Here is a 27,244-nt window from a genome sequence, read left to right on the forward strand (position 1 = left end):
CGCAAACAGGAGCCAGGCCGTGGCTACTGGTGGAGGACCAAGCTCATCAATAAAGCTAAGCCGGTGGGAGGAGATCTGCGCCTGCGCGATTGGCATAGAGTCCATCGAAGGTGTTGGCGAGATGGAGCGTGGCGCCACCTCATCGGCGGAAGGAGGGGAGTGTTCTAAGAAAACACTGTAATGCAAAGTATGATGATAGTCCACCAATTTGTCTGTCTAAAAGGCAATGCATGGCCCAATACATACACATTCCCTGCCTTGATGTTGTCCGCAGCACAGACACATGCACATGCATGCAGCATGGCAATGCCATACCTGACACACACCACACATATATGAAAATGGCATAAGTCACACTGCATGCTGGCCACAACAGAAATGCATGTCACATAGCATACGCCCGCCCCAACATGAGTGACCCCGACGGATGCCTGCATGCTCCACCCATATAGCGAGCAATGTGATCATCAAAACTCCAGTGCCTAATCCCCTCTAATGTGTAGAAGAGCAATGACACAAATGTATGCATAATGCTTGTCAAACCATCACTCATGCCGTCCCTCTCTTTGTCCCCCACAGTCTCAGATCCTGACAGTGAGGCCCAGCACTCACCCCCACAGGGGACTACACCCCGTAAGAGGGCCAGGGATGAAGGCAACAGGCCTTCCACTTCCAAAGGGCCAGACAAACCACGACAGGCAATAAAGAGCAATACAGCCCAGGATGCCACGCCAATGGTGCCGGTGAGACCCAGCACCACAGTCCCCACAACACCTGTGAAACCTGCACAGGAGACAGTCGATGGGGCACAATCTGCAGAAAACAGCTCTGTTGGCGAGGCGGCAGCTACGGCACCCCTGGCAGATGATGACGTGCAGGGCCAGGTGTGCGTGCCTGTCGAGGACGACTCCTCGGACCTACCTGCAACATCAAGTCCCGCCCCATCCCCCAGTTGACACCTGTCGACTCCTCCCATGACAATAGTCTCGAAAAGAACATCCAGAGGATATAATTTAAATTTCTTGCATTAAGGATTTTATTAGACCTAATACATTTCTTGTTGTGTGAGTTTAATCACAGATTTATTTTGCACTCAAACAATTATTTATTTAACATAGTAGAAAAATTGTTAAAAGGCTCATCATAATTCCATAAAATTCATACTCTTGAATCATTCACACATTTGTCCTCAGTCGTACACCATACATTTACCCATTCATACACAACATCCAAAAATACAGATTAAAAACACATGAGAAACATCACAATTAATTGACATTCTAATTCTTATACAAAAATTATATTATATTTTGAAAAAAACAACAACAAACAAAATGATCACAGTGATTCTTGTGGGTGGTCAGTAGTTCGGATAGGCAAGGAATAGAAGATCTTCACAAATAGCCTTATCCACACTTTCTCTACCGGTTTCGACGTGTTAACATTTTTTGTGTTACGTCTTCATCAGGAGAATTTAATACATTTTCTTGAGAGCGCCAACAGGAATAAATCTGTGGTGTATTATCGCTGTCAATAAGATTTATCAGCCTTCAGGTAGAGGATCCTGCTTTTATGAAAGAGTGTACTCAATGCTTCAATCCCAGCGAGTCAGATCATAATGGACCTGTTAGTGGTGCTGGTGGTACCCTTAGCTGGATGTTTGTTCAAAGCGGAAGCTGCTGCAGTTACCAGGAGAGTGGAACCGCAATATTACTGCGCCTGCTAGGCCCTCGCCAGAGCAGTCTGGGTGGGAGTCCGTACAAGGGAGCATGAGTCCCATGGAGGACCCAAATGGATTTGCCCATCTCACACATGCACCCTCCACCTCCACTGGTGTACAGGCGGGGATGCAGCAGGCAGAACACGCAGCACAGCGGCAGGAGGTGCTCACTGCCCTAGTGAGGCATTTCATGGCAGACAGTGCCCAAGCAAGGCAGGAGGGACGCGACAACACTGCATCCCTGAGGCAGGTCATTGAGGGAAGCACCAATAGATTATGCAAGGAGGTGTCTGCTCTGAGGCAAGTGCTCCCCCGAATTGCAGATTCCATGGAGGCTGAGCGTCCAGCCCCCAGAATGGAGCAAGCGGCCACTCCTTCTTCGTCAAGCTCCACCCAAATCAGCCCCTTAAGCAGGTCAGCGTGCACCCTGCGCCGCTCGGACCTGCCACCACCAAGTGAAAGGATGTAGACAGGGCAGCCTGATGAAGACAACTGACACATGAAGCATTTGCTTGGACACCATGAGTGGGGGAGTTGTGGAGGGGGTGAGGGTGTGTGTGGGAGTTGTGGGGGGATTGGAGGAGGGTGAGGGTATGTGGCGTAGTTGTGGGGGAGGGGGTGAGGGTATGTGGGGGAGTAGTGGGGGGAGGGGGATGAGGGTGTGTGGGGGAGTTGTGGGTGGAGGGGGAGGGGGTGAGGGTGTGTGGGGTAGTTGTGAGGGGAGAGTGTGTAAGGTTGAGGGTTTGAGCACTTTAATCTTTTTTGGACAGTTAAGTATACCTGTTGTGTGTAAAATAAATCTTGAGTGGGCATTCCTTATTGCATATGTGTCATGTATTGATATACAGTGCATATTGTACATGTACTCCCCCACCCAGTGCCCTCTGTCTGACTTTCATGTCAGCCTCTGAACCCATGTGTGTTAGAAATATTGTGCAATCACTGACTGACGCACAGCACGTCCCTCCTGTGCATCGGCACCACAATGATGCACCCACATCTTCTTCATCCCCTTCAACATCACCAGGTGGTTGCAGTTCAATGTCAGGGGGCAGGGGCATGTTCCGTTGGATACACAGCATGACACATGCCATGATGATCTTGGCCACCTTCTCATGTCTGTAGTGGAGTGCCCCACCTGACCGGCTAAGGCAGCGAAACCGTGCCTTCAACAGGCCAAAGGTCTGCTCGATGACCACACGGGTACGGGTCTGGGAACGATTGTAGTCCTCCTCATGCCTGTTCTGTGGGTTTCAGACAGGGGAGAGGAGCCACGGCTTCAAGGGATAGCCACTATCACCTGAATGAGAGGCAATAAAAGGTATATGTCAGTTGAATCATGATGGACAGCTGTACTAGTCACACATGCCTCCAGATTATCGTTGGTCACATGCACATGTCCGAGGTTGTTTGCACACAATTTTAATGCCCTCAATGTGTTCTGTGCCATGGACTGGGTTGCATCTCCAAGATGATACACAATGTACACTGCCTTGATGTTGCTCATGCATTGTGGATGCATACCGCTGTGTTTGTGTCAAATTTGTGATGTGTTGTGTTTTGTATCATTTTTGAACTGGCAGCGTTGGCAGTAGGCTCTGCAATATTAGGCATTCAGCGCTGATTATTACGATGGTGACATGCTGCACTTCTGTGGTGGTGGCGGCCCTGTGACAGGCTGTGGATTCCGTTTGTGATTTTGTTCAGTGCACTCCCATGGATGCTTGTCCTGTGTAGTGATTTGCTGCAGACATTTACATAGTGAATATTCACAGCATGTTGCTGGATTGTGTTGCAGAGGGTGAGGTACGATGATGGGTGGTGGACGTGTTGTGGGATGTGGGGTGTTTTTAAGTTTGGCATGTTTTGATAGGTGTCCAGCTTACTTCATTGGTATGGGATTTGGTAGTCATGTTCAGTTTGGGATGCTTTGGGCCACAGTGTTTTGTGATGTGGACATCATGCTGTCACATCAACAATGAAACCATGGTGGTGTGTGAATCTATCCCCCCATTTCCCTGCCATATGCCTGTCATGCAACTTACCAAGCAGCCAGGCACGTCGTCCTGCATGTCGCTCCATGTAGCGTGGTAGTGTGGAGTTCCGCAGGACCATTGAGTTGTGTGATGATCCAGGATATCGGGCACAACAATGTGTGATGATCTTGCTGGCGTCACATACCATCTGTACATTGATATAGTGGTATTGCTTGCGGTTGCGGTACACCACCTCCATGGCATGCAGGACCACCAACTCTACGTAGGCGCAGTCGACGGCACCAATAAAATTTGGCATGCCTGCCAGTGCATGGAAGCCAACTTTTGTATCAAATATCTCCTGGGGAGTCCGTGATAGGGAAATGTAGTCCCTTGTGTGCTTCAGGAAGGCATCCAGCACTTGGTTCAGTATGCGAGAAAAGAAGGGTTGTGAGGGTTGTGATATGCCATGCATGGCACCACTGTGTGCTGTTAGGTGCCTGTGGCAAGGAAATGGAGCACCGACACTACCTTCAGTAGAGGGGGGATGGTGGTGTGTACTTCAATGAGGTTGACAATGTTGTCATGTATCATGTCCATGATGGTGTTGATGGTGTCCCGGTCCAGATGGTACAGGGTGTGGATCTGCTCAGGGGTTAGGTTGAATGGACTGGCTCTGATGTGAGGCATTGGGGGCTGCCTGTGTGGTACCACTGGCTGCACTGGTGGGGCATACTGGTCCTGTCTCACCCGCCTTCTCCTCCCGCGTCTCCTCTGTGGTGCCTGCTGTTGTTGTTGTTGTTGTTGCTGGTGTAGCAATGCAAGCATGTCCTCCATCCCCAGTATTGCTACTACTAGTGGAATCATTTTGGTGTGGGAAGGGGTGTGGTGTGTGGCTGTGCTCCTTTTGTGCTGGCCCAGACTCCATTGCCTCCACCTGTGCTGATTGTGTGCACCTGTGGCAGCTTGAAACACTGCACATAGCAGTTTATGGGTGCTTCGCGATGCCAGTATTGCCAGCATGCCAGTATCCCCTATTAGCGCCTTCATGATGCCGGTATTTGCATGTCCGCCTGACTTGTGATGTCCTCCTGTTAGCGGCATACCAGTATTGGTGCCCGCACCCTTGCCGCTATTATAGGCACCGGTGCATCATATACTGGGTTCTTCGGTCAGAATAGCCCAGAGCGGTATGCAATGCCTACTGGCATCGTTTTTACATTACCTCCAACCTCGTAATTACCCCCAATGTCTGCTTTGGTGCAGAAAGGGATATTGGTGCCTTCAGAATCCCCATGAAATATAGCAGTGTATCCAATGAAGAAATCAATGGGGGGGGAGTCATGAAGATTTATTCAGGATGTATTCCCCCTAAACAATATTGTTGAAACAGAATTTCTGTTGGTCCCAAATTCAGCTACTATATTATGTAACATCCCATTGAAGGCTAGATACTTTCCAGTAATTGATTTAAAAAACACATTATTTTCAATTCCGCTTCATGAGGAGTCACAAGATTTATCTTCATTTTCGTATAGAAATAACAAGTGGAAACATACAAGATTACCTCAGGGGTACTGAATATCCCATTCAGTATTCAACCCAGTCCTTCAGATGGACTTGGGCAATGTACACCTTGACAGTACGGTAATACAATATGTTGATGATATTTTGGTGTGTAGCAAAATGGAAGAACAGTGCAGAAATGACTTGATACACTTGATGACCATGTTAGCAGAAAAGGGGTACAAAGTAGACAAAGAAAAACTACAATATTGTCAAGAAGAAGTATTGTATATTGGACAGTTGATATCCCAGGTGGTATACTGAACGAACATAATCTGAGTGGTCCCCTTCCCAAGCTTACTGTGAAAATAGGGGAGGCTTGGATAGCTCTGAAGAAGACAAGGGATAACAGTCCCCGAGCATCAGACATACTTAATTTAAGATTAAGAGGAGAACAACTAGCCCTTGAAAGCCAGGTGCGGCAAACCAATAGCATGTTAAAAGAAAGCAGATGGATCAACCAAGTCTCTAATGGTCAGAAGAGTTAATGACACTCACTTTCATATTAGTTAAAATCCCAGCAAAACCGTTTGAGACCTGGTCTCCTCACCTGTGATCCATAATGGAGTGTTGCCTATTAATTTTAAAAGCAGACGTAGATAGGCACCTGCTTGACTCCCTTAAACTTTCCGAAGTTGCTATGCTTGACAAGGCCAACTACAAAGGAGAGGTCATGGCTCACTGCCTAGAAGATATGGGGTGGTATTTTTTTTAATTCTGTGAAGCAGTTCCTGAGCCTTTCTCACCCCACTTCGATATCAGCTCATGCGTTTATGACCTGTTAGATGGACAAGGTCGGTAAGACCAATGCCAACCAATTATTACTGTTGATACTTTCCTGTTAAATATGGCACTAACCAGTTATTTAGAGTTACGATGATGTTTTCCAATTTTTTGTAACTGAGGGATGGTCCAAGGTGTGGCCATCAGATATATGTCATCCAAAGAACTGTTTGAATAATATATCATCTATATGTAACCTACCCTACTAACCAATCCCTCCAGTCCTCAGGTTTTGTAATCAAGAGTGTAATATGATATCACTCATGAAGAAGATTCGTAACCAAAAGAGGTCGCAACCATGTAACCATTGAGAGCTAGCTGAGACTTTGTGCTTACTATGATCCCTGCTTTATGTGCTTTTGTTAATAAAGCAGGTCTTTTTGCCATTTACTTTGACTATTTCCGTAACTGGGTGTGGGATTTCCTGGCCTGTCTGTTCCGCTTTGCTGTGGTTTCCCCACCACCTCAACAACAGTGTGAGCAGGATGAGTTTCACGTGGCACAAGGTGCACATATTACTTGCAGCTACTTTGAACACATATTAGATACCCACATATAGCAACACAGAAGAAGCAACACATATATTAATGTTGCGGTTGCAGAGGCTATAAATAGGGCAGTCTGATATAGGCCATGTGTTTAGAAGTAGTACACAAAGTTATGTTTCCCATTCGTTGTTAGATGAGATCACAAGTAGGTGAAATATGGAGTCAGAAAAGCATTGTGGTAAGAGTGAGGTCAGCACCCTAGCATGGCAGGAGTGCTGCCATGTTGGATTTTAAGGCCTAGTACACCATGAACAGAATTGAATGCAGGCCCTGATATGGAGTTGCAGCTCTGTTTAGCTTATTCCCAAAACAAATTACTTTTTCTGTCCCCCAGGAGAGAAGCCGAGGTCAGAGGCACCTGTGGTGCACAGTTAAACACTAATTGTTTCCAGCTGCAGGGCCTGAACGCGGTTGGAACAGAATGTTAGCTGTGGGAAGGGCAAGTAGGGATGCACCATTTAAAGAACAAATTCATGAGAATAGGGCATGAGGTTTTGTGATGCCAATAGGCCAGGCAAAGATTTAGAGCACTATTGCCCTCCCCAAGGAGTGGTCATCCCATTTGAATTACAAGTACACGCATAACCAAAAGCAAATAAATCCCTGAAATTCAGATTTAAGTCTGGTGCCCTGGTCCCGTCATTGCTGGGCACTTGGGGTTTGAAGGAGTTAAGGGGGAGCTGTGTCTTGAATGTTCCGTGATTTGGGATAGGAGGAGCAGATGTGATGCCAATACATTTAGTACAAGGTCAGGGGCGCAGCTTGTGTACGCTGCAGCGTCTGGTATATTGAGAAGGCCTATTGTCTTTTCAAAGCAGAGTTGGCCTCCCCAGTTTTACTTTGAACGTGTCTGGATTGGATGGGTGCACATTGCGTGACCGTCACAAATTATTTGTCTATCAATATACTTATTAGCCAATCCCATACATGGATTTAATAGTGACCATGTAGTGGGACACGTGTAAAGGGAATGGGTTTAGATAAGTTGTGGCCAGTCAGTCCGGGGAATATAGGGGGCTATTAGCATGTTTGGTCTATAGGTGGTAGCCAATGAGGCTGGTGGGGTAACATTGGAACCTATGTATGCTGATTTGCGGTTTTCTGCTATATAACCTGTAACTTCTTGGGGCATGACAAGCTCTTTGGTTCTACAGGACCTTCTCAGATCTTTGTGCATGTAATAAACTTTGTTTTCCCTTGCAAAGAGGTGCAGTGATTATTTGGTCTTTGGATTATTTTTATTGTTCAGGTTTAGGGTCACATTTCTCCTTACAATACTGTTGCCTATAGAGGTGTTCATTGCGAAAATTGTGGGGTTGAAGGGAGCACAGAGTCTCAAGAACTTTGAGGCCGATGCGGCCAGTCGGTTTTTACGTACTGAAAGGCAGGCTGGACACTGGTCGTGTAGATCGTTGTAGGGCCCATGGCGTTATTATAGGTCTGATAGGAATGGTAAAACATGTCGTTTTTGAAATACCACTAATTTTTAAATTACCACTAGTGATGGCAAAGTATGTAGTCAAGAGACCTGCCTTGAGTCACAGTGAGGCATTTCTAATTTTTTGCGCTTCAGCGAGAGACCAAGGTCAGTCCAACCAGAATTGCACAGAGAGGACTGCAAACATGCGATCTATCCTCTTTATGCAATTAGCATGTGGAAGAAAATGACCCTCTTAATTGTTTTTGGGACAAAACAGCGTCCCTTCGTGCTCCCCCACTGAGGGACATCGCCTGTAATGGTGATATATAGTCCTGCCTTGGTCCCATATGACTTGTGATTTGACTGGATGATATGCATTCTCCCCAGTGCTGGAGATCCGCCATCTGGCAAAAAGGTCTGCCCGGATCCAGAAACACACATCCAGGCGCTGTTACAGGAATATGGGCCTCATTACGACTCCTGCGGAATGGGTTAACGTGTTCCGCTAATGGATGCGGACCTGTTAACACCATTCCGCACGATTACGAGGTCCCCTCGCGGGTACCAGTAACGACGCCTGGTAAAACCAGGCGTCGTTACCGGGTCCCGCGAGGGGAAGAGGGAGCTAACAATGGGCCGGTCGTAATCGGCACGTTGTTAGCTCCCTCTCCCATTCCCATTGAGCCCTATGAGGGCTCAAACGGGAATGGGGAAGGTCCGGGCCCGGGTTCCCTGAGGGAGGAATTACCAGACCCTCCGAACTCGGAATGGCCCAGTAATTCCCTATTCAGGGAACCCGGTAAAGGAGCCCGGTTTGGCGGCGGCCATGCCACCAATAGCGGCATGGCTGCCGCCAAACTCATAATGAGGCCCTATGTCTCTTAGATGCGTTTTATAACGTGCTTAATACCCGGAGGTTTTTCTTTTTTAAGTGCAGACCCGGGGATCGAACCTTTGTTGCTTCGTGTCGTCTTGTTTCCTTCGGGCCTTTTTTTCATTTGTACATTTCACAGTGACGGGCCATTTCAAAAACCTTGTCACCTTGAAATGCACTCCAAGAACCCACCTGGGAGATGGGACCTCATACATGCACTCCTGACACTAATATGTGCAAGGGGGCTTGCTTGTGCATTTGTGCGCTGCCACCCAGCCCTCAAGAAATTCGCAGGTCACATTTGAGAATAAGATGAGCTGTGCATTCCTTAAACTAGATGATAAAAAGCGCATCATCTGTGCTTTTAACATTTGCATTTTTGAGAATCTGGCCCGTTGTGTCGAGCACCATTAGAGCTTTCATTGCTCAGAGAACATTCTCAAGTTCCGTCGCACAGCGCTGATTTGGGCGAAGTGTGATGACGCACTGCCCTGGACTGTTCCCCCAGATTGGTCTGGGTGTTCTCCAACCCCGTGACGTGTAATGGAGAGTCCAGATGAAAAAGCATGAAAAAAACGATGCCCAAAAGGCCACGTTTTTTATAGTCTAGAATTACGAAAATGTTTTGGGCGTTTTTCGATATTTTCGGCTTCGTTGCTTTCTGATTTGTTTTTTGGGGTGGATTACCGTAATTGAGGGCTGTGCTGAAGCATGCAAAATACAACAAAAGGTGGAGGCATATGAGTCATTTATTATTCTTCATTAAGTGTTCGAAGGAATCCCAAAAAGCAACATGGACTGGGCATGTGGAAAAACATGGAGTGTGTCATTTCATTAAAAAATTATTTTGCTCATACAGTGTTAGAAGAGACAAACATATTCAAGAATTCATTTACCTCTATTTGATGGCAGGTTACCCCTTCAACAGTTTATCATGGCAACCAATCCATTAGCATCATTGTGTGCACAGAGAGAATACCCCAGTATTTCCCAGTGTTTAGGAGTGGGAGATGGGGTAGTACCGCAAAAAAAGTGTTAGGTGCAGTGAGTAATAGGGAAATACCCAAATTGATCGAATATATTTGTTCGAATAACACATTTCACTGTTTTTTGACAGTACCATTAGTTCGGAGCCGAAAATACCGAAGATGTGGAGCGGAGGTTGCAGGGGTATCCCCAGCTCCCTATGTTCGTTATTTTCTGCGTCTGGGGTTGCAGGGGTGTCCTGCATCCAGGGGTGGACAGGCCTATAAGGAACTCTGGAGATTTCCCGGTGGGCCTCTGCACCCTGGGCCTCTTTTGTGTGGTATTTCCAAATTTTCTCATAGGAAAAGCATTGGACTTGCTGAAAATGTGTCATATGGGGCCACTTTGAACATTATTTCCAGGGCCTCTTTTGGTCCCCAGTAATTATTTCCAGGGCCTTTTTTAGTTCCCAGTCCACCCCTGCCTGCATCCTCGACATTGGAAGCGGGGGACTAAAAAAAAAACAAAGAAAAACGTAAAAGGGACCCTGCGTTGTCAGCTGCGACCAGCGTTAGAGGAACGTAACTGACGCCGCAGGGTACAGGAGAGTCGGCGGCGGCGGTGGAGAAAAGGTAAGTGCAGGGATGTGGGTCTACGTACCCTTGGGGGGACATGTTTTTTTTTTACCCAGGTAAAAACGTATTTGCTTCGAAGTCGACTGCGGTCAATTCAGCCACAATCGTTTTTACCTCAGTGAAACAACCTCAATCCAGTAAAAGCGGTATCACTACCTAATATCCCCAACAAAAATATCGCCATAGATATGGCCGTTTGGTTCGCCATAGGTGATATTTTTGTTGGGGATATTATGTGGGAGCGGGGGTTGCGGGGTGTCCCCCGCACATTAAAAAATGATGCAGGGATTGCGGGGGTGTCCCTCGCAGGGTCCATGTGTGAATTTTGCCACAAAAATATGGCGATATTTTTGCATCACGATATTTTTGCGGCGGAATTAAAACTTAAGCAGCCTGAAAGAGTGATTCCGGACTAGAAGCCGTACATAAAGAACCAGGGTTGAGGCTAACAATAAGCAGATAACTAGAAGCGCATATGAGGTAAGTGTGCGTCAACAAAGCGTTTCGGCGAAATGAGTAGGCCGCCTTCCGCAGGACGAGAAGTGTGCCCTGGAGAGGTTTAAAAAAAGAAAAAAAAACACTAACATTTTGGAAAACAGATCCTATGGATGGGTCAAAAACCTAGTTTGGAGCAAAAGGCGAAGCCGCTCCCAGGAACGTTTCCTAATAGAGTTATGGTTCCGAGATTTGTGGTGTCATGCAATGATCTAAAAGATTAGTTAAAAACAAAAAAAGGATTTGAAAATCGACGGTGGTGCCGAAGCAGCAAACATTTCATTACCGTGCCGCTCTAGAAGACACAAGGATTCATTTTAGATTCAGCAAATTAAGCTGTCAAAAAAGGAAGAGGCCTCAAGCTTAAAAGAGGACCATGGCACCTTAATATGCTTGCAGTAGGGCTCAAGTCGAGGGTACACCTGGGTGGGTGGACAGAGTCCCCCCACTTTTTCAGGAGTCACCCACCGTTTTCAGAGCAGAGGGAACCGTGATATGCTAATTTCAGGTGACGTCACATTCAATTGGTGTATTAATGATCCCCCCCCACCCACCCGTGGTGGAAGTGGTCGGGAGCGGTGTTCCTCTTCTTCTTTTAATTAAGTGTTACAGCTCCTATACTTTTATTTGAAAAAGAAACCGTTCCGAAACGGATTCGTTTTAAAATAAAAGTGTAGGAAGAAGTTGAAACGTTCCCTTTCAGTGCAACGCACTGAGCGTTCCCCTAAACAGGAGGAGCATGTGTTTTGGGGTTTGTATTGTGTGTGGGAGGGTGCGTGGCATGGGGTTTGTGGGGTGCGGTGCAGGCCAGTAGGGAACATAGTTCCACTGCTTCTTTACACTTCGACCACTGCCCCCCACTTTGTTTTTTAGGACTTGGCCCCTGGCTTGCACTGTGCTCAAGTAAATATCTAGCCAGAGCAGGCGGCATGTGCCATATAACACAGGCTCCAGCCACTGTGTGCGCGTGCGCCAACAGGCCGTGCACCCCAGGAGCAGACGGCCTGTAATGCCTATCGAGATTGCATTAAAGAGGTCTGCTGCGGTTAAGTGCTGTCTGTTTAAAGGTACACAGAGGGGACCTCGGCGAAGCTCATTCAGACCAGTCGGGCCTTATCTTCCGCAAACACGCACTCGGCCCTGATCGATGGCCGGGAAGGCTCAGGGACAAGTTTTACACAATTTAAATTGATTGCCGATTATTTCTCTAGCAGAAAACGCATTAGGTTTTTTTCTGTTTTATTTATATTTTTTCTCGTCAGGGATGCTTATCTTATCGGCTGCATCGAAGGGCAATGTACTGGTGCCGGAAGCAAAGGCTCGGTTCCCAGGCTTCACGCACTGGTAGTTTTTCCCATTAAGGGCATTTTACGCTCCAAGGGCAACATGGACAGGTCTAACTCTGCATGGTGGAAAAGGGCATAGGAGGCTGAGGGCGTGGATGCCAGAGGTACCGAGGGTCTTTGGAGGGCACGGCAGAAGAGTGACCAACAATGCTGCATATCTGGGTCTGCGGGCAAGCTCGGACTGGCCCATTGGCCAGTACCCGTGGGGCCGGCCCGACACGCCAGCATGGACAGGTCTAACTCTGCATGGTGGAAAAAAGCATACGAGGCTGAGGGCATGGATGCCAGAGGCAACGAGGGTCTTTGGAGGCCACTGCAGAAGAGTGACCAACAATGCTACATATGTGGGTCTGCGGGCAAGCTCGGACTGGCCCATTGGCCAGTACCCGTGGGACCAGCCCGACACGCCAGCATGGACAGGTCTAACTCTGCATGGTGGAAAAAAGCATAAGAGGCTGAGGGCATGGATGCCAGAGGCACCGAGGGGCTTTGGAGGCCACTGCAGAAGAGTGACCAACAATGCTGCATATCTGGGTCTGCGGGCAAGCTCGGACTGGCCCATTGGCCAGTACCCGTGGGGCCGGCCCGACACGCCAGCATGGACAGGTCTAACTCTGCATGGTGGAAAAAAGCATAAGAGGCTGAGGGCATGGATGCCAGAGGCAACGAGGGGCTTTTGCGCCATTGCTGATGAGTAACCAACAATGCTGCGTCTGTGGATCTGAAGACAAGCTCGCACTGGCCCAATGGTCAGTGCATGTAGGATGGCCTGACATGCCAGCATGGACTGTTTTTTGGGAGCGTTATCAGACCAATAAACTAGGAAAACCTGGCAAACAACAAGTCCTAGTCCACGCACTCTCAATTACATTTCAGGCACACAAAAGCTTTATACCTAGATGTGCGTCCGCTATGACGTCATCCTACGTGGCAAATAATAAAACCTATTCAACAGAGGGATTGGTAAAGGCAACATGTCTGCCTATCGGTTCTACAAGTGTTAGTGACATTATTGGCTGCCCCATATCTGGTACGCATGCCTTGAACTTCCCCCTATCTATGTATAATACAGATTATAGCAGCATAATAACAGCAGATTGGCTCTTGCAACATGTATGCTCATCATTGCATAGGCCCTCATGATAGGTTGGCATCCTCTCCCAACCTTGGACACTCGGCTCACTAGCAGCATGTAAGCAAAACAAAACCCAGGTGCAGAGAACTTAAAGACTACTACCCTCTTGCCCAATAAGTCTACCATCTCTCATCAGCTAGGCCTTCAGCCAAGGCCTCTTCTTTGTACTTGACCTTGCTGGATGTTCTCTTCTCTGGAACTTTAAGGTGAGTTAAGGTACATCAGTATATTCATTCAGGGATTTAAGAATAGGCCTTATTTTCTGGTCTTGTGCCACTTGTGAAGAGACCATGATTGTGCACATTTCACATTTCATTTAGTGCTACTTCATTTGATTATGTCAGGTGTCAGTACCCTCTTCGGCCTCCAGAGACTTGATTACTCCGTCTCACATATGCTTTTCTGCATTTTTAATTGTCAATACTTGACATTCAAAAATGTTTACTAATGTACTTAATCTAAGAGAAATATGTCCTGTTTACATTGCTAATCCTTGTTGACTCCCTTTGTACACTCCAGTTACTTCTTGCTTTGGCATCCTTGATCTTTGGCCAACAGTTATTCTTTGTTCATGCATAAATGTGTATTTTCAGCGTATGTCAGCTCAGCAGCCCTGGTCCCTCTCCTTCAAGCTCTTCGCTTACTATTTTTCGGAGCCGACTCCCATCTTTTCAACATGCCCGCTTTACCCCTGTTATATTTCCTACTGCAGCAAGGTTCTATATGACTCATCTACCTTGCGTTTCTGCGTGTATATATTTACTACTCATCTAGTTACTTATGTTATTTGTATATGATTTCTTCTCACTTGTATGTATGTTACTTTGCTTCTGCAGTTATATCTTCATTCTTTAAGTATTCTTATATCATTTCAATGTGTCATCGTATCTTCTCCTTATGACATCACTTTGCACCTGTCAGATTTTCTTTACAGCTCTTCGATGTTCAGTGGTGGATGCAAATCTGCTGCTACCACTTCATTTTTGAGGGTACATGTGGTACGGTTGTCTGAGTGCATAATGTCTCTCATATACTCAATGCGGTATTGGAATGATACCTGGTTTCATGCACAGTGTTTCTTGTTCTTCATCCAATATGTCAGTGGTGAGGGGGCCGGTTCCATCAATGACGACACGTCTGCTTCTCTCCATTCCCCACCTCTGGTTGAGTCCTCGACCACCTCCTCCTCTACAATTCTCTTCATCCTTCGTCCACAGAATGACTTCTTCGGGATCCATATCTTTGTGTGTTCATCCACACTCCAGGTCATATGGCAGCACTCCCCAGTCGGTTGACAGAACATCCAACATCCTACATAGTTCGGTCCTTAGGGTAATACAACTTTTGTTCCTGGAGGTGCCAAAGGACTTTCTTTCAGGTGTTCATTGGTGTTATTTTCAGTCTGTGTGTGCTTGTCAGTGACATCATTCACATAAATCATTATCTTCATCACAATTCCTTTTTTTGCTCTTTTCTTGCATTGTCCTATGAATATTCTTAAAAGACAGAAACCCAGAACACTAACACTAGTATTGCTCCAAGTTGTTTGAAGGCATTCACCAACCAGTGTATAGGAGGTGCCAACCCTTCCCCCTCAACTGAATATAGACAACATGATACATGATAGGCAGATCAGATAAGTTCACTCTTGTCATGAACCACCGAATTTGTCCTTTTTGGACTTCATGGTCCATGATGCACCAGAGCATGAATTCAGTGATCCTTCCAACATGGCCGACGGACCTGATACTCTGTGCTCTAGCGCTTACGTGTAATGCTCGACTTCCTAGAAAACAGACACGCCCCGGCGGCTCTGTGCGTCTCAACGCAACTGCTTGGAGTTGCTAGACGTGTGTTTCGAGTCCGCTTTCCGAGCTATCTCCAGTTCCTTACCTTCCTTCTTTTCTTTTGTTTCCTGGAATCCTGTTCGAATCTCTCCTTACCCGCTAGCCCGTATCCTTTTCCCGGATTCGTCTTGTGCTCGGCCCTGCGGTGTCCCGGACACTTGATGAGCATGGGACTCTTACCTCCTTCCTGGATTCACGACTACATTCCGGGATACTAAACGTCATCCTGCTGATGACAGCCAGCTACCTCACGCTGGAACCCGAAGACTTGCGCCCCGGCCTGTACAAATCTTGGACAGTGAGAAAAAAGGAAGTTGCACCCAAGAAGGTCACAAGCAAGGAAAAACAGGTGAGAAAGAGAGAAACTTGTGACAGATTGAGACGCCTCAAACCTGATACAGAAACAGATATGAAAGCCGCAGTTCAAGACCTCATGAGAGGTATGCAAGAATTAACCACAGAGGTTCAAAACCTCAAGGCAGAGAATGCAGCATTAAAGCAGTTTGTCTTGTCCCGATGTTCCGCGGTCAAAGAAAGCGCCCTTGTAGGAGGGGTAGTGTACAAGTATGATGGATCTTCCAAGTCCCTGTGTTCCTTCCTTGATTCCTGCCTAGTACATTTCACCTTCAAACCCTATTTTTCCACGCCACAAGCAAAGGTCAGATTCATGATATCTCACTTCACGGGCAATGCCTTAACCTGGGCGACTCCCTTAGTCAATTCGGGAGACCCGCTCTTGGATAATTACGATGGGTTTGTGGAAGCCCTTAAAACCATGTTTGATCGACTAGAACTTGTCTACAGTGCACAAGAAAGACTTCTCGAGGGGGGTCGTGGCCAGCAGCGCAATGGAGCAGACGTGAGCTCGATCATCTCCGTGGCCGCTGCAAATATCCTGCCTTTTATAGCCTGATTCCTGAGAGTTCTACACACTTCTGATACCTGCATCGATAGCTGACGCACTGGGGCACCATCGGATGCAAAATTTGGGAAAAACTGGAGCCCCAAGAGCGAACCCGAGGCGAGTGAAGAGCGAAGCGGAGAGGGCTCCCATACTCCCAAGATGGCCGCTGCCAGCGCGTAGTGCAGTTCGGGGCCTGTCAGGCTGTGGGGAGCGACAGTACTGCAAGCAGACTTGACGGAAAACGCCAGACCATCTCTGCCCCCGTAGTAACAGCAGGGACGGGGTAGAGAGCTGGCCCACGAGGAGTCACCCTGTGCGGAGGCCCTGCGGCTCGGCTGCCGTGCCGGGAAGACTCCCTTACCATGACATCCAGCGAGCCTGGTGAGTCCCCCCAGGCACCAGTCCGAACCCACACACCGGTAAACCCGAGGTGGAAGTCCCTCTCTGAGCCACACCTGCGGGAGACTTCGGATGAAGAACTCACCTGACCAGGACTGCCGTGGCACATGCTGAACTACCCGATCCACAGCGTGCCTCGGGTCCACCCGGGTGCACACAATCCCGCGAAACACGCGGCCACTGGGAGTAAATACCACCACGAAACAGGCAAACCTACCTCTCTCCAAGGATGGGCAAAGACAAATTGAAAAAGGCCTCTACACAAAGCAAGATGGACCAATTTGCGGTGGCACAGGCCCAGGCCTCGCAGACCCACACACCACAGATGCCCCCCCCGAGGACGAGACCCCTGAGAGACATGATGGCCGCCATTGCCAACTCCCGCTGCTCGATGGAGATGAAAATTGACAGTATAGTGGCGGATGTCTCCTTTCTCCGCCATGACTTGCAGAAACTCTCCGCTCGTACGGGGGAGGCGGAACAACGCATCTCGGGGACTGAAGACAACATTAGAGGCATCAATCAACAACTCTCACAGACACTAAATCGTCTGAAAATGTTAGAGGCCCGTGTGGATGAGGGGGAAGGAAGATCGCACCGCAACAATATACGCATCCTCGGCCTCCCGGCGGGGGAGGAAGGGTCTAGCATGGAGCTCTTCTTGGAACAATGGTTGGTGGACATCTATGCACCTCACCCCTTCTCTAAATTCTTCTCAGTGGAGAGAGCTCACAGAATGCCATCGGGCAGGCCTATACCAGGCGCACCGCCCAGAATGATCATAGCCAGATCCTTAATTATCGGGACAGAGATGCGCTCCTTCAAATGGCTCGCTCCAAGGGTACAATCTCCCATAACGGCTCCCGAATCGCCTTTTTCCCTGATTACACCCGGGAGGTGCAGAGGGCGAGACAGTCGTTTGAACCACTGAAGAGGCAACTATTCCACATGAAAGTAAGATAGAGACTGCTGTTTCCGGCCCAACTCAAGATCCACCACAAGGGAAACACAGTTCATTTCACAGATCCGAAGGAGGCCTGGAGATGGGCAGAAGCGCACATTGAAGGGGACTGGACTGCAAGACCGACGGATCGGGGAAGGAGACCCCGGCCTGGGTCGGGTCATCCCCCTCCCAGGGGGCACCCGGATGCCCAGGAACTAGCGATCCCGGAACAGGCGGCAAACCCCGCCAACTAAGGCAAGGGAAACCAACTAGCACTAAAATGCGACGGAATACCGAACCGAGGAGAGGCCAACATCACACGTGAACCCTAAGAACCACGGAATGTTCAAAGGTGGTAGGAGCTGCGGACCCAAGGGGACCCCCTCTGCTCGCCTGCCAGCCAGGACTCCAAGTTTAAGCTGACACTCTAGCTCCGAGTGTCAACAATGTTCGGGCGACAGGTACTTTGTGTTGGGGTGGAGTATAGGGAGGGGGGATGGGCGAGTTTATGTTGTTCTTGTTTTAGTTTTAATACACGTTTATTACGCATCCACGAAATTAACGAATCACACCACCCAACACACCCGACACATAACAATTCCATGAAACAACCCATAATGTCTGCAAACCTGGTACTGTACACAATACATGGCGACCACACTGACCCACGCATCACCCTCCCCACCCCAGATCTCTCAAAATAATTACATGGAACGTGAACGGGCTGGGGTCCGGAATTAAGCGATGCCTTGTTCTGCAATTCTTGAACAGACATTCTCCCGACGTCGCCCTGATAAATGAGACACACTTAGCCGGGACCAGCTGCACTCTCTTTCGCAGAACCAACTACCGATTGGCCCTACATGCGGGATACACAATGGGATCCAGAGGGACTCTTATCCTGATACATAAACGCGTCCCATTCACATCGCTAACAGTTGAACAAGACCCCAGGGGTCGCTATGTGGTGGTCATAGGAACACTGGGACAAGAAACACTGGCCATTGCGTCAGTGTACTCCCCGCCAGGACTGGGAGAGGAACTCCTGGATGAGTTGGTCATCCTTATGGCAAAACACCAACCTGATATGTGGATTTTGGGGGGCAATTTTAATGATGTCATGTGCAATATTAAGGATCGCACTCACATCAGGGACCACAACCCGAACACTCCCACCAAACTAGCAAAATTTGCGTCAGCCCTGAGCCTTCGGGATGTGTGGCGGCATCTCCACCCTGTGGACGAGGCCTACTCGTTCCACTTGGGAGCACACAGGTCCATGTCCAGACTGGACTACCTCTTCCTCCCAGGCACTGATATACATAGGGCGACCGCTGCAGACTTACTCTCCCGAGGCATCTCAGACCACTCACCCCTCATGGCGGTACTGGGCATACAAAGTGAAACCCCACCCAGATCATGGAGGCTGAATCGCTAATATCTGGGCTCCCCTGATCTTGTCGACCACCTCACGGAAGTAACTACTGAATATTTTGAAATTAATACCTCTACGGTCGATGACCCAGTCACGATATGGGAAGCATACAAAACGGTACTGAGGGGGGAAGCAATCTCCTGGGTAGCAAATAAGAAGAGGGAGCGACTTCGGAAGTTGCTGGAGGCAGAAACTGACGTGGGCGATTGGGAAGCCAAATATGTTCGTGACCCAAGCCCAGAGACTCTCAGATCCGTTAAGGGTGCTAGAGAACGTCTTCGACATATCGAACTAGACAACGCCAGGCAAGCCCACCAAGACTCCAGGGCAAGGGTCTATGAACACGGGGACAAAGCTGGGAAAATGCTGGCCTGACTCGAGAGAAGAGATGAGGGTCAACGCCACGTTAGAGAGATTATAACCCCGCAAAATGGGAAATGCCACTCAGACAGGGATATAGCACAGGCTTTCGCTGACTTCTATGCTACTCTGTACGCCGCCCCAGTGTCCCCTCTGGATCCCTCCCTACTAGACAACATCACCCAACCATTCCTATCAGAACAACAGAGGGCACAACTGGACTTGGCTCTCACCGAAGCAGAGATTGCTGAGGCTGTAGCCCAATTGCAGTCAGGGAAAACGCCGGGCTCCAACAGGTCCCCGGTCGAGACCTGGAAGAAACTGGGTGGGGAGAAACTGGCACCATACCTTCACAAAATGTTCCTCGGGGCCCGTGACCAGGGCGCTCTCCCGCCGGATCTGCGCAAAGCCACGATCGTCCCAAACCAGGTAAACCACCCGAGCAATGTGCCTCCTATAGGCCTATCTCATTACTCAATAGCGAAATTAAAATCCTCACCAAGATCCTGGCCAACCGGTTGCAAGCGGTAATTACCTCCCTGGTCCACCCGGACCAATGCAGGTTTATGCCACATAAATCAACACGTATGAATTTGCGGTGCCTCCACCTACTGCTGGAAAGGGCCCCTATCATAGACAAACCGCTTGCACTACTTGCCATAGATTTTGAGAAGGCGTTCGACTCGGTTCGTTGGGACAGCCTCTGGGAAACTATGCGAAGAATGGGATTCGGGGACAACTTCCTGGGATGGGTACAACCTCTCTACACAGATCCACAAGCAGAGGTGAAGGTAAATGGGTGGCCCTCTGAGCTTTTCCCCCTGGGCAAGGGCACACGGCAGGGATGCCCCTTGTCCCCCCTTCTCTTCGCCCTCGCGATAGAGACACTCACCCTGTGGCTCCACCAGAGCAAGGACTGGTTGGGATTCAGGTGGCCAGAGGGGCACGAAGACAGGGCGTCTTTGTACGTGGATGATCTCTTGGTATACTTGGGTGACCCGATACGAACCTGCCCCATAGTGACGCAAATGGTCATCCGATACAGTGAATTCTGTGGGCTGAGAATCAACTGGGACAAATCTACAGTTTTCCCGGTAAAGGGCGGTACACAGGCCATCCCCCAGGAATGCCCATACAAGGTGGAACCAAGCGGCTTCCGGTATCTTGGGATTTGGATATCGGAGGACCTGACGCGCTACGCAGCCCATAACCTCCAGCCGATCATGGACCGTTTTAAAGACGATGTCTGCCACTGGAGGCTTCTCCCCCTGACACTAATGGGTAGAGCTGCCCTTTTTAAGATGATTACCCTGCCCAGATTCCTCTATGTACTACAAAACGCACCACTGGAGATTCAAGACGCCAAATTTGACCGCCTTGACTCCCTCCTTAGAGAACTCATATGGGGAGGGGGACAGCCTCGTATTGCACTGGCTACACTCCAGAGATAGGTTTGGGAGGGGGGTATCGGTGTGCCCTGTCTCCGAGTTTACTACTGGGCCTCCCAGCTGGCAGTGGTTAACGACCTACTACACGGGGACAGGGAACTCCCGCACATAAAGACCGAAATTGCAGCCATCCACGACACTGACCCATTACACCTGCTCTACCAGCCCCTCCATAGACCCCCACCCCAAACAATGGCAGCACATGTCTCAAGTGTCTAGAGACGGGCCCACGCCTATGTGGGATGGAAAGACAAGATCACCACGGCACAACCCCTGTGGCACAATAGTAACCTGGCCGAATTGGAGAAACTCAGTCCGTGGCCCAAATGGGAGGAGGCTGGAATCACAAAGATCGGGGATGTCCTGATAGATGGGGAAATCGCCTCCTTTGCAGCACTGCAGCAGAAATTCCAGCTCCCAGCAACCGAACGCTATCACCATACCCAACTGACTCACGCCCTACGGACATACATCCAGTTGGACCCCGCTATTCCCGAGTACACACCCATAGACCGCAATATACTTCCAACACATATCCATACTAGAGTCACTTCTATATTATACAATGCCATATCCTCCTTTACTACTCCAGAACTTCCTCGTCTTAAATCCAAATGGGAGGACGATGTGGGAGCCATAAACCCAGAAGACTGGATCCAGATCCTATTGCATCCCAGGGAGATTGCTATCTCCTCCAGACTCCCCTTGGTCTAACTAAAAATTCTCCACAGAATATACTACCCAAGCACTATGATGCACGGCTGGAAACGAGCCCCAAACCCGAACTGCCTCCGATGTGGGGGAGAGGTTGGTACATTCATACACATCCTCTGGGAATGTCCGCGGATCCAGACCTTCTGGGGGAAATGCTGCAATGAACTATCCAGGGTGCTAGGCCGCAATATAACACTGGACCCGAAGGTGTTGTTGTTGGGTTCTCCCGACGAAAACAATGCTAATAAATGGGAAGGACTGCTCAATGTTCCGCTTCATCAATCCACGGCCGCAGGATTGATGAAGCGGAACATTGCACGAAAATGGGGAGCCCCAGAATCCCCAACATTGGATCAAAAGACAGACGATATGGACACACTCGCAATGTTAGAGCACAGAGTTTATAAAGCAAGAGGCTGCACTACCAAAGCTTCTAAGATTTGGGACAAATGGGTGGAGAGGGAATCCCAGTAACTTCATGATGCCCTAAGACACGAGACTAAATTGTAGATGGAATGGGCGATAAATGGAGACCAATTGACTCTTACCATGCCTTCACTTACTGATTCGTTCCTTGAATGCGTATGTTTTGATCTTGTTTTTCTTTTTGTTCTCGTTGATTGTGTTGTTGTTTAAATCCAATAAAATGCAATATAAAAAAAAGAAAAAAAAAGAAAGACTTCTCGAATTCCAGCAAGGGAGTCAGAATATTCTCACTTATGTGACTCGCTTCAAACAGCTAGCTAAAGAAGCCGATTGATCTGAAGAAGCCAGTTTCATTCTCTTCCGAAGAGGTTTAAATGATGAGATAAAGGATAAACTAGCCAGAGTAGCCCGTCAGAGTTCCTTCCAGGCTCTCATGGACCTTTCCCTACAGATAGATTTCGGGATCCAGGAGAGAAAGGCAGAGAAAAGGAAGACTAAGACAACATCCACAAAGGCAACTGCAGATTACCCTTGTCCAAAAGAAGCATGCGCTCCACGTGCCTCAGATCCAAAACCTATGCAATTGGGTGCCTTCCGTGGACCAATTTCTCCACAAAAAAGGATCCGTCGGATTAATACTGGACTTTGCATATACTGTGCCTCTGATAAACATGCCCTATAGCACCACCCTGGCGTTCGGGAAATGCTAGCTCCCGATCCTAAGCGGAGCACAGCTTCGGGAGAAAGATGCCTGCTCCGCATCAATTCCTTCCTTGAACACTCCAGGACAGAACACTTTAGTGATTCTTCAGACATTCTTGTCACCTACCAAAAAAGAATCTTACCCCATCCTGGCCTTAGTGGACTGCGGTGCCATGGGTATTTTCATAGATCACGACTGGGCTGTCAGTCACCACATTCCTCGAGAACCCAAAGAGGTAATCCAACCCGTCAAAGGTATTGACAGTAGACCATTGTCTTCAGGACCCAATTTTCACCAAACCAAGGAATTTCTACTATCGATAAACAACCATCAGGAAAAGATCCGATTTGACATCATAAAGGCCGCTCCTTACCCCATGGTTCTAGGCATGCCCTGGCTTCAGAAGCACAATCCTTACATCAACTGGGCAGCAGGATCCCTGTTTCTAGGTTCTGAATTTTGCATGTCCCACTGTTTGTCTCAAGACACATTACAAGCCCCTCCAGTGACCTCCCAGAACCACAAGCAATCATCCTTAAGTGTATCCAACATTATCCAAGTACCTGAGATCTATCAAACGTACTCAGATGTGTTTTCAACAGCCATTGTTCAAGCTCTTCCACCCTATAGGCCAGAGGATTGTGCCATTGACACAGATGCTTCACCAGTGATTCCATTCGGGAGGATGTTCATATTATCCAAACCCGAAAAGAGGGCTCTACGAGAATACCTGGATACCAACCTGACAAATGGCACTATCTGGCCTTCAAAATCTCCAGCCGGTGCTTCCCTATACTTTGTTCCTAAGAAAGACACTAAAGAACTTCAGCGTTGTTTGGATTACCGTGGTCTCAACCAATGTACCCTCAAAGACCGCTACCCACTACCACTTATTTCTGACATCCTGGAGGCAGTACGAGGTGCTGTCATCTTCACTAAACTTGATCTTAGGGGTGCTTACCATCTCATCCAAATAAGGGAAGGCGATAAATGAAAGACGGCCTTCAGAACTCCCTTTGGCCACTTTGAGTATCTGGTAATGCCCTTCGGTCTCGCCAACGCCCCCGCGGTTTTTCAACGCTTCATGGATAGAGTTTTCTCTGGTATGCTGTTCCTTTTCGTCATTGTGTACCTGGATGATGTACTGATTTACTCCAATGAATCCCAGATCCATCAAGAACATGTACAGGCAGTCTTACAACGTTTACGAGAGCACAAACACCTGGCTAAGCCAGAAAAATTTCTCTTTCATGTCCCAACAGTTCATTATCTTGGATTTGTGCTTAGCTCCAAAGGAATCGGAATGGATCCTTCCAAGGTCGATTCCATACTTTCTTGGCCAGCACCCACCACTGTGAAACAGATTCAATGCTTCCTGGGACTTGCATATTTTTACAGAAAATTAATTCCCACATTTTCTGACATAGTGCATCCCATTGTAACACTCTTAAAGAAGGATACTCCATTTAAATGGTCTACTGCTCAAGAGACGGCTTTTCAGCAACTGAAACAAGAATTTACTCAAGCCCCAATCCTGGCCCAGCCCGACATAGACTGACCTTTTTTGGTGGAAACAGACGCTTGGGAGTACGCCATTGGTGCGGTCTTAAAACAAGAATTCAAAGAGAAAATGGAACATCCTATTGCATATCTATCCTGAACTTTGACTCCCATTGAGAGCCACTATTCCGTCCTGGAGAAGGAGTTATTGGCCATCCGACAAGCCCTCACCGACTGGCGCCACCTTCTCTTGGGTGCTAAACAGCCAGTGCAGGTACGAACAGATCATCGAAACTTGCAAGTCCTACAGTCCCTGGAATGCAGAAACAGTCGTCAAGTCGGTTGGGCCTTCTTTTTCGCTCAGTACCAATTCCAAATTAATCACTTTCCTGCAACGAATAACGTTATCGCAGATGCCTTATCTAGGCGTCCTGATTACAAATCCGTCGAAGCCCGGACCTTTCTGAAGATGTTCCCTGATACCGTGTTTGTGGCACAAGCCATTTCTCTCCTAGAAGACATCCGTGCAAGAACACCTTCTTCCGATCTCTGGAAGGAATATATCAGGAATAATCAACGGAACTTAGTAACCAAAGACAGCTACCTCTTCAAGGAAAAATGGCTGGCCATACCCACACAAAAACTGAGGGACAAAATCATGAATCTCTGCCATGACACCTTCCATTCGGGACATCGAGGCATCACTACCACCCTCCGTCTTGTACAGAGACAATTCTGGTGGCCAAAGATGGTAGCTGACATAAGAACCTACGTCCAATCCTGCGCAGTGTGCAATCAGAATAAACATGATAGCAGAAAACCTCCTACATCAACCCGCACTATCAACACGACCTTGGGAAATCATCGCCACAGATTTTATCGTGGAATTACCCCCGTCTAGAGGATATACAACCATAATGGTTACCATCGATTTGTTTACCCATATGGCTCACTTCATGCCCTTGTTCAAACTACCATCCTCATTTGAATTGGCTGGAATATTCCTAAAACACATGTTTAGACTTCATGGATTGCCTTCCAAGATCATCTCTGACAGAGGACCCCAGTACATATCCCAGTTCTGGAAACAACTATGCCAAATATTAGGCATCCAGCGTGCATTATCTTCAGGATATCATCCACAGACTAATGGGGCAACTGAGCGAGTCAATCAGACCCTAGAACAATACCTCTGCTGTTTCGCAACCAAGGTCCAGGATGACTGGTCACTTTTGATTCCTGTGGCTGAATTCGCTTACAACAATTCTGATCATTCGGCTATCAAGACAAGTCCATTCTTTTGCAGTCAAGGATTTCATCCTTCAGTTCTACCATCTGTCCTACCACATCCTACCCCGGTCCCAGCAGTTTATTCCTGGATTGAAACACTGGTAAATTTGCACAGAGATGCTAAAGAATGACTGGAAAGGGCCAGGCTAGAAGTCAAATGATAGGCAGACACCAAGCGGAGACCAAGCCCTTCATATGCAGTCAGCGATAAGGTTTGGCTATCCTCAAAACTTCTTCCTCGACATCTGTGGCCAAATAAACTGGCTCCCAAGAATTATGGACCCTTTTCCATTAAGGAAATCATTAATCCAGTGGCCTTCTGGCTCCAGCTTCCAGAATCCTGGAAAAGGATTCATCCGGTCTTCCACAGTTCCTTATTGAAACCATATGTACAGTCCACCAGAAATACTCCTAGACCTAACCCTGTAATCATCAATGACCAGCTTGAATTCAAAGTCTCCAGGATATGTGATTCCAGATACAGACGGGGTCAGCTTCAATATTTGGTAGAATCGAAAGGATACCCCCCCAGCGAGCGCACGTCGGAACCTGTCTCAACATGAATGGCCCCTGTCTAATACAAATATTTCATCGAGTCCACGCAGGCAAACCCGGTGGTGCCAGCTTTAGGAGGAGGCATACTGTCATGAACCACCGAATTCACCCTTTTTGGACTTCATGGTCCATGGTGCACCGTGGCATGAATTCAGTGATCCTTCCTACATGGCCGACGGGCCTGAAACACTGCACTCTAGCCCTTGCGCGCAATGCACGACTTCCTAGAAAACAGACACACCCCCGCAGCTCTGCGCGTCTCAACGCAACTGCTTGGAGTTGCTAGACATGTGTTTCGAGTCCACTTCCCGTGCTATCTCCAGTGCCTTACCTTCCTTCTTTTCTTTTGTTTCCTGGAATCCCGTTCGTATCTCTCCTTACCCGCTAGCTCGTATCCTTTTCCCAGATTCGTCTTGTGCTCGGTCCTGTGTTGTCCCGGACACTCTACGAGTGTGGGACTCTTACCTCCTTCCTGGATTCACGACTACATTCCTGGAAACTGAACGCCATCCGGCTAAGGACAGCCAGCTACCTCACACAGGAACCCGAAGACTCACACCCCTGCCTGCACAAATCTCGGACAGTGAGAAAAAGGAAGTTGCACCCAAGAAGGTCACAAGCAAGGAAAAACAGGTGAGAAAGAGAGAAACTTGTGACAACTCTCCCATCCATCATTGCAGAATTCAGGATTAGAGTGCCTTTATTAAAAGTTAAAAGTGTCCATGGCACTGCGGATATTTGGGTTGGGATAGTCCAGGAAATTAAGGGCACTTTTAATGTTACACACACTCCATAAGTGCACACATATAGAAAGTGAGAGATGCTTAAATAAATAATAGCTCCCTGAAGGAAATGCAGTAGTGGGCCTCATTATAACTATTGCGGAATGGGTTAACGGGCGCCGCTAATGGTGGCAGCGCTGTTAAACCCATTCCGCAATATTATGAGTCCCCCTTGCGGGACCCGATCTGGACATCTGGTTTCACCAGACGTCCAGAGCGGGTCCCACGAGGGGACAAGGGAGCTAAAACAGGCGGTTGTAATCGGCCCGTTGTTAGCTCCCGCACCCATTCCCATTGAGCCCTATGGGGGCTCAAATGGGAATGGGGGAAGGTCTGGGCCCGGGTTCCCTACAGGAGGAATTACCGGGCCCTCCAAACTCGGAATGGCCCGATAATTCCCCATTCAGGGAACCCGGACACGGTTTTGGAGGCAGCCATGCATGGCTACCTCCAAAGTCGTAATGAGGCCCACTA

This window comes from Ambystoma mexicanum, chromosome 13, assembly GCF_040938575.1.
Source record: "Ambystoma mexicanum isolate Mex_15411 chromosome 13, UKY_AmexF1_1, whole genome shotgun sequence".
NCBI lineage: Eukaryota > Metazoa > Chordata > Amphibia > Caudata > Ambystomatidae > Ambystoma > Ambystoma mexicanum.